Source organism: Sparassis crispa (genome assembly GCF_003851025.1).
Source record: "Sparassis crispa DNA, contig_000005F, whole genome shotgun sequence".
Classification (NCBI taxonomy): Eukaryota; Fungi; Basidiomycota; class Agaricomycetes; order Polyporales; family Sparassidaceae; genus Sparassis; species Sparassis crispa.
The window spans coordinates 1,415,514-1,425,208 of NW_020939752.1; positions in this window are offsets into that span (position 1 = coordinate 1,415,514).

Genomic DNA, 9,695 nt, shown 5'->3' on the forward strand with positions numbered 1-9,695 from the left:
ATGCTAAACGACCAGCCGACACTGCTTCTGTAATGAAGTCTGTATGCAATGGAGTATCATCTGAAACTTATGGCCAAAGTTATATACTGTGGAGTATGAACTGCAACTTGGAGTACCAATATCATATCGTGACTTAACAGATATTAATTCTCAATAACAATTAAGTGTAACTCTTTGGAAAGAGCTACACTTATGTTCATGAAGTGTGTTTTGCTTCTCAGATAACTAAATGCTAGACATTTGTTAGAAAATGACAGATCTATCTTTTTCAAGACAACATGTAGTCAACTGTAACATTAAGTGATTGGCAAGCTTTACTTCTTAAAAAACAGCAAAGTTCACTTCAGAAGAGTTAGCAATATTTCACTCCAAGCTCTATAGACTTCTTATAAGCTTGTCAAGAATCTATCTAGCTGTGATATAAGGTCTATATAATCATCATCATTTAATGTAGATAGAAAAATGTATTAAAGAAGAATCTCAAATGTATAGAAGAAAACACATATAGGAGCCATTACGTTCATGTAGATGTATGTGCACTCAGAGACTAAAAAGGAAAGTGTGATTCCTTGACCAGTTCAGCAAGTCACGTGAAGTTCATTAAAGGTAGACAATATTGAATTCTTCACATAACACTAAGTGATTACGATCAAAACTAACCACAACTTCATATCTCGCATATAAAGTGTTGTACTTTATTACACATAGTATCATGCAGAGAAATGGTAAGTTGTATGCTGAACTTCTCAAAGTGTTCACAGATCATTAGAATGGCTGTGTGTATCTTGCTAAACTTCAAGAAGTAATGCAAGGCTTCTAATTTAGAGCATACAACTGCTGTTATAAGATTTAGTCACTTTTCCATGTTATATATATATAAGATTATCACAGCCAGTTAGCATGCTAACTTGTGAGTGTATTTAGGATGATTAGATGTGGCTCACAACCAACTACGAAGTCATACAACACTGACATTGAACAGTAATGCAACTGCTGCTCTAAGTTTTGAAAGGCTTAGATACTTCACTTTATAATAAATAGCAGATTGTCAGCATTGAATCTCAGTGCATCCACACTTTGTACAAACATAGCCTGACATCAGCCAGAAGTCCATATAAAAGGACATCACAGTATATAGCCACTGCTACAACTTATAGTCAGTACTTCATATCATATGAAATTTATCAGTATATGTGAAAAAAGAAGCATCAGGTTGCCAGTTACATTTTCACTGTAGCTCACCATCTATAAGGAACACACGAAATGCTGGCACCACTTGATATAACATTTACTGCAATTTTTAAACTGTGCTTCAGGTTATACAACCTTTACCAGAGAATAAGTGCCAGATTGATCATTTTGTTCCTGGTTGGGTCTAGCTATTATCAGGATAAGAAGCTGTGGCTCACCATTGATCAGGAACTCAGAAAGTGATGGCACTTCACATTATGAAATGTCTACTATAAATTCCAGACAGTGCTTCAAGTCTGACTAACTTCACCAGAGAAGAAGAGCCAGGTTAACGATGTGTTTATTGGTTGAGTCTAGCCATTATCAGGATATTAAGCCATAGCTCCCAACTACAAGAAACTCAAACAATGATGGTGCTTCACTTGATACCGCAGCTACTATCAATCCCAGACAGTCCTCCAAGTTTGACAAACTTTACTAGAGAAGGAGAGTCAGATTGCTGAGTTTTTTACTGGTCGAGTCTCACCTTCACCAGAATGTGAGGCCATGGCTCGCCATATACCAGGAGCTCATAGAATGGTGGCACTTCACTATATAAATCCCTTACTACAAGTTTCAGACAGTGCTCCAAGTTTAACAAACTTCACCAAAGAAGGAGAGCCAGGATGGCGAGTTTTTTACTAGTTGAGTCACACCATTACCAGGATGTAAAGCCATGGCTCGCCATATACTAGAAACTCATAAAATAATGAAATTTGACTTTATAACTCCTCTGCTACAAGTTTCAGACAGTCCTCCAAGTTTACCAAACTTCACCAGAGAAGGAGAGCCAGGTTGGCGACTTTTTGGCAAATTGAGTCTTGCGATCACCAGAAGGTAAAGTCATGGCTTGCCATATACTAGGAACTTATAGAATGGTGGCACTGCACTTTATAAGTCCTCTTCTACAAGTTTCAGACAGACCTCCAAGTTTAACAAACTTTGCCAGAGAAGGAGAGCCAGGTTGGCGACTTTTTGGCAAATTGAGTCTCGTCATCACCAGAATGTAAAGCCATGGCTCGCCATATACTAGGAACTCATGGAATGGTGGCGCTGTACTTTATAAATTCTCTTCTCCAAGTTTCAGACAGTGCCCTAAGTTTAACAAACTTTGCCAAAGAAGGAGAGCCAGGATGGTGCGTTTTTTACTAGTTGAATCACACCATTACCAGGATGTAAAGCCATGGCTCGCCATATACTAGGAACTTATAAAATGATGGAACTTAACTTTATAAATCCTCTGCTACAAGTTTCAGAGTGTCGTTCAAGTTTAACAAACTTCGCCAGAAAAGGAGAGTCAGGTTGGCGACTTTTTGGCAAATTGAGTCTCGCCATCACCAGAATGTTAAGCCATGGCTCGCCATATACTAGGAACTTATAGAATGGTGGCACTGCACTTTATAAGTCCTCTTCTACAAGTTTCAGACAAACCTCCAAGTTTAACAAACTTTGCCAGAGAAGGAGAGCCAGGTTGGCGACTTTCTGGCAAATTGAGTCTCGCCATCACCAGAATGTTAAGCCATGGCTCGCCATATACTAGGAACTTATAGAATGGTGGCACTGCACTTTATAAGTCCTCTTCTGCAAGTTTCAGACTGACCTTCAAGTTTAATAACTTCACCAGAGAAGAAGAGCCAGGTTGGCGACTTTTTGGCAAATTGAGTCTCGCCATCACCAGAATGTCAAGCCATGGCTCGCCATATACTAGGAACTTATAGAATGGTGGCACTGCACTTTATAAGTCCTCTTCTGCAAGTTTCAGACTGACCTTGAAGTTTAATAACTTCGCCAGAGAAGAAGAGCCAGGTTGGCGACTTTTTGGCAAATTGAGTCTCGTCATCACCAGAATGTAAAGCCATGGTTTGCCATATATCAGGAACTCATAAAATGGTGGCACTGCACTCTATACGATAGCTTCAATAAGTTTCAGACAGGACTCCATGTTGTAAAAACTCCACCAGAGATGTAGTGTCAGGTTAGCGATTAGGTGAATTGCTGAGTGCAGGCACTGCCAGCATTATGATGGTAAACCAATCACTAACTAATAACATCATGTTGGTGGGCCCACTGCTCAGAGGTACCCCTATGGTGGTGAGCCCATCGGTAAATAATAGCATCATGATGATGGGCCCACTGCTCAGACATACCCCTATGGTGGTGGGCCCGCTGCTCATTCATTGTACATTGGTAGTGAGCCCATTGCTGAGAGAAACATGTCCTGGTGATTATCTACCCCCTGGCCTGTGGTAGTAGGCCCATCTTTTATTTAATACTCTTGGAGATGGGCCCACTGCTCAGCTATTGTACTCTGGCTATTGGCCTATTGGTGGAGATAACATGCTCTGGTGATGGCCAACCCTCTGACCTTTGGCAGTGAGCCCATCCTTCATCTTACACTTGTGGTGATGGGCTCACTGCTCATTAATCATACTTTCGCAGTGGGCCCATTGATGGCGATAACATGCTCTGGTGATGGCCAACACTTTGACCTTTGACTACTCTGGCAGTGGGCCCATTGCTCAGACAAACATGCTCTGACGTTGGCCAACCCTCTGACCTTTGGCGGTGGGCCAATTGCTGGCAGAAACATGTTGTGGTGATGACCTATCCCATGAGTGCTTGCAGTAAGACCCTCACTGAGGGTGCTTTGGCGATGGGCCGATTGCTGGCGATAACATGCTCTGGCAATCGTCAACCCTCTAACCTTTGGCGGTGGGCCCATCGGTCATCTTACACTCTTGGCGATGGGCCCACTGCTCATTCATCATACTCTGGCGGTGGGCCCATTGCTCAGAGAAACATGCTCTGGCGTTGGCCAACACTCCGACCTTTGGCAGTGGGCCCACTGCTCATTGATCACACTTTGGCGGTGGGCCCATTGATGGCGGTAACATGCTCTAGCAGTGGGCCCATTGATGGCGATAACATGCTCTGGCATCGGCCCACCTTCTGACCTGTGGCGGTGGGCCCATTGCTTAACGGTTACAACACTGTAATATGCCCTGCTAGTGGGCTGAGCACTAGGAGAAGAACACTAGCAGTGGGCCCACTGCTGGTATCCCACACATGAAAGATATGGGCCCACTGCTGGTAGAGGTCAACATGGTGACGATGGGCCGACGTCCGCTGGCTGTCCAGTTCATGACAATGTCAGGGTAAATGGGAGTTCAGTTCAGGTAACATGACTGAAAGGTGTGCAAGGACTGCACGATTTTGACATCACAGGTCAGGAAAAATACCTTTCCATTCATTTGGGATTGGTAATGAGACTTGTTGTGACCTGTGACACATGTCCAAAATCCGGCAGGCCGTTGGCCTTGTCGCCTGTGACCTGGCAGGTTGGTCAAAAATGTACAGTATATGCATCTGCACTTCAGGGTACCCTTTATCCCTAGCTCTTAGCAACAAGATCTTCTATAGTATGTCATAGCTAAAAGCTTCTTAAGTGTCTGACTGACCATGGTACCTATTATGTCCCAGGGCATTCTGTGGGATTGCCCAGGGCATAGATAGGGTATAGGCTGAGCATATGGGATGATTATTATGTGGGATATCCTACTAGGCTAGGACACTAATTGTTTATCCCAGTATTACTAATTGTCCCATGGTGTCAGGGGTACATAAGGATGTCCCACTGTTAGCAGAAGATGTATTTTTAGGCTGTTGTATATTTGTTGTTTCATATTTTCATCTACTACCATACTGTATAAACCTTAATTACATAGTACAGTAAAGTAAAGTGCTTTACTGATACTTCAAATGAGATGAGAGATCCACAAATAATGGGATATCCCATGCTAAGTTTTATATTCACCTGCAGTGTTAAAATACTAATTACTGTTAGTGGTATGTATAACATGTTTATTAGATCAAATAACAACTATAACAGGCCAAACAACAGTTCTTATTCTCGTGTTTCAAAAGTAATTATACCTTTTCTGATGCAATATTCAAATTGATGTGATATCACCTTTCGTATATTGCATCTAACATGAATATTCTATAACTTTCATTAATAACCAGAAGAAACACAGTAACTCAGTCTACTCATACACTAGCCAATAAGAGACACTTTAGTCAAGTCTGCTACTATAGAATATACCTGAACAAAGCAAGAAAGACATTTGACCTAAGATTGCAGTAAAGTTGCATTCACAAACACATTTACCCAATGACTTCTTATACTCTGGGACATTATGCTATAGAATGGGATATCCCATCTAAGGACCTGTTACTCTCCAATCTTAATAATATAATGACTAGTATAGATCTTTAGGTAATTATAGTAGTCTAACAGATATATTCAGACAAATAATAGCCTGAATAGCTGTCAGCATACAAATAAATCACATTTTAGGACCTTAAAATGGGATGTCCTTAAAATGGGATATCCTTAAAATGGAAGGTCTCATTTTTATATAAAGTGTTAATAAAGCACTGATTTACTGTACTATGTAATTACAGTTTATATAGTATGACAGTAGATGAAAAGATGACACAACAAATATATAACAGCCTTAAAATACATCTTCTGCTAACAGTGGGACATCCTTATGTACCCCTGACACCATGGGACAACCAGTAATACTGGGATAAACAATTAATGTCCTAGCCTAGTAGGATATCCCACATAATAATCATCCCATATGCCCAGCCTATACCCTATCTATGCCCTGGGCAATCCCACAGAATGCCCTGGGACATAATAGGTACCATGGTCAGTCAGACACTTAAGAAGCTTTTAGCTATGACATACTATAGAAGATCTTGTTGCTAAAAGCTAGGGATAAAGGGTACCCTGAAGTGGCATCTGTGAAACTAAAGCAAGTTTTACCATCAAATATTGTAGAATTTGTTTAAGAGAACCTCTGTACCATGTTTTCGAGTTATTTAGTATAAGAATTGTGAGTCATACAACCAAAACTGCCAAAAAAATACATGTTTGAAACTGCAACTATTAAGGAACCAGAACACTTGAGCACTATCTGTTATCTAATCTAAGTGCTTCAGCCACTCATCTGTTGACAGCGCTTTGCACAAGTTGTGTCAGTTTTCAATACAACTTTTTTTGAATGTCCGCCTGTAGTCACATTGTAATTAAGTAAGTAGCTGTTAGAACATTTGTAGATTAAACATAACCCTAATCCTTGTGTCATTCCTACAAACTCAGCCCTAACCTTAGGTCACACATACAAAATTTGTAGTCAAAAACTGTTCCCACAGTTTGGGGAAAATCGTGTTACGGTCTAAGTGCCCTCTAGGGCTCATCCTGTATAAGAACGATTTCTTCGTACCTCAGGAATCGTAATATAATGTAAGCAGTAATTGTATGATGACTAAAGCCTAAGTACAGTCTAAATACAGTTATGATTCCTGAGGTACGAAGAGAATTGTTCTTATAAGCAGTGGGCCTTTGGAGGCTGATCTGAACCGTGACGCACTTTTCCTCAAACCGTGAGAAAATCCTAGAGGTAGAACTTAGCTACAAACATTCTATTGGCTCTTCTTGCCCAACTACAAGTTGACTATAGGTAGACATTCAAAACAGTTGTATTGAAAACCAGCGCGACTTGTATAAATAACCATCAACAGATGCATGGCTGTAGCGCTTAGATTAGATAACAGATAACAGCTATATGTCAGGAAACATTGAAATTACCTTCGATGGAGTGTTGGACTGAGTTCAATGCATTATCACCATTACTATTGAATTGAAACCAAAAAATAGACCTAGTTAGCACTTTAGAACATTCAATTTCATTAATATTTGAGTGATAAACCACTTTTGCAATACTGAGGTGAACGACAAGAAGGCCTGCTTAGTCAGTTTCCTAATTTGGGAACTGACTTACCTAAGGTACCCATGGTTATCTGGGCCATGTCTCTAATTTTTCCGCTTTTTTCTGCCTTTTTTAAAGATTTCTGACCTCAAAATACACTTGCCCAAATTGGGAAAGTCAGGAGCCTTTACAGTTACGATTCCTAAGAAATGAAGAGAATCATTCTTAGGAGTAATGGGACTTTGAAGGCTAAAAAGGTTACATAGTATAAGTGTGTAATGTCCATATAATATTATGAAACTGCACTTAGTATAAGCTTCTAAAAACATTACAATGCCAGATGATATATCTGATTACCTCTACTAGATGATGTAGTATCAGTTATAATAGCCGACTAGGCCATGCACTTACTTCTAGGTAACCATCTCATATAAGTTTCTTATAGTCTTAAATCTGACAGTCATACTACAACTTTGCTGATATTTTTATTTTTTTCAGACTTATTTTGAGTGTTTCTCTTAGTAGGTGCCTGTCTGAGAGTAAAAATAAATGACACTAGAAACTGTTACCAACGTGCCTATAAGAATCACTACAAAAAATGACACTAAAAACTGTTACCAACGTGTCTATAAGAATCACTACAAGAAATGACACTAGAAACTGCCACAAATGTGTCTATAATAATCACTACAAAAAATGACACTAGAAACTGTTACAAATGTGTCTATAATAATCACTACAAAAAATGACACTAGAAACTGTTACAAACATGCCTATAAGAACCACTACAAAAAATAACACCAGAAACTGTTACACATATGCCTATAACAATATATTAAAATGTATACAAGAAATTATTATTACATCCTCTACTAACTCCTAGTATGCTATTTAATAATGTGTAGTAAGTGTCCTACAATGTCCCACTATACATTGATAAGTTGTGTGGGTTGATAAGGGCCGTACTATTGAATAGTTTATAAAGTTACCTACTGACTCTCAGTATATTGTCTAGTAATGTTCAGCAAGTCAACAATAACCTATTACACTGGGTCCTAATATACTCTTTAGTATCAGTTTGTAATGAGCTTACAACAGTCTGAATATGTCAGCTGATGTCACTTTGCAAGATCACTAGTAACCTACAATAGTGTCTAGTAATGTCTAGTAAATGCCCTAGTATGCGAGTTTATAAGGGCCTTACAATAGTTAGATATGTCATCTAGTGTCAGTTTATAATATGCTTACAATAGTCTAGTATACCACCTAGTACCAGTTGGTAAGGGCCTTACAGTAGCCTACAAAGTGATATATTGACTCCTAGCATGTTGTCTCGTAATGTTTAGTAAGCCTCCTACAATGCCTTATTATACTATTTATTGAATTCTAGTACACCCTCTAGTATCAGTTTGTAAGGGCCTCACCATATTCAGATATGTTATCTAGTTTGTATTTGTAAATGCCTTACAATAGTCTGAAATGCCACCTAGTATGGGTTTGTAGAAACCTTACAATAGCTCAGACTTGCAAGACCTGTTACAATCGTTGTCATAACCTGTACTTATACCAAAAGTCCGAGTTTGTAGTGCTTAAAAGCTGCCTTGCAACAGTTACTAATGAAGCTAATAACCTTGAAGCCAAGCTCTATAGTGGTTCCAGGTACAGCTCTTTAGTCCAGAAACAGAAGTGCTGACTTTAAACAATTTGGTGCATTTAGTAATTCTTCAGCCACCAGAGTGCTGAGAACGAAAAAAGTGTCGATGCGCTCGATTTTTTGGATCACATTGACGCTTTTTTCGTTGTCCGCTCAAACCTTAACCAATTTAGGCAAGTCTGTGGCAACTGGGTTCCCACACATTCAGCCAAACTTGCAGGGCTTGTAGCTCACTCAATTCTGCTCGGATTTTGATGAACCAGGTAGGCATTCTGACGCTATTTTCAAGACGAATCCGAAGGTGTTACTCTCAAAACACCAGGATCACTTCCTTGGGTGCTACAATCCATTTTTATAGTTTTCTCTCACTTCTGCTTGTTTCTTCAAGAAAAAACCAATGTGCACTGCTTGTAATAAAAAGGCGCCCAATCTAACGTGTTTATGTGCATTATAGGGTCATTTAAAATTTTTACTGGCATTTTTACGATTTTTCCACACTTTAGGCTGAGCATTCTAATCCAAAACTAAGATATATCAGCCAGTTTTATTCAGATTTACTAGGTTTAAGAGAGGATTGTGCACTATTTTATGTATAGATTTTAATACTACATCTTATAATTACTATTTGCTTCCCTCATTTCACTCACTATGACACCACAGCCTCTTGTGGCTGCTGTACCACTTTTGTTGAGCCCTATTTATGCAAGTCACGTTAGTTTGACTCTAGTTAGACCTAACCCAGAGTGCTAAATTCAAAAACTCCTGTTGACATGACCCATTTTGGGATTATGCTGATAGATATTAAAATCAGGAATCATCCTTGCCGTGCATTAGCATCGGCCCACTCCAACCAAGTCTTAAACTATGTCTACACAAGCTTCAAAAAGAAAAGAAGGCTGTTACAAGCCTTAAACTTAATATCTATGATGTTATTTCCTTAAGTAAGGACAGATATTGAGGGGTATACCCTCAGGGTTTGGTACCCATACCCATACCCTTACCACTGGTGAAGGGTATGTACCCTTGGAGGG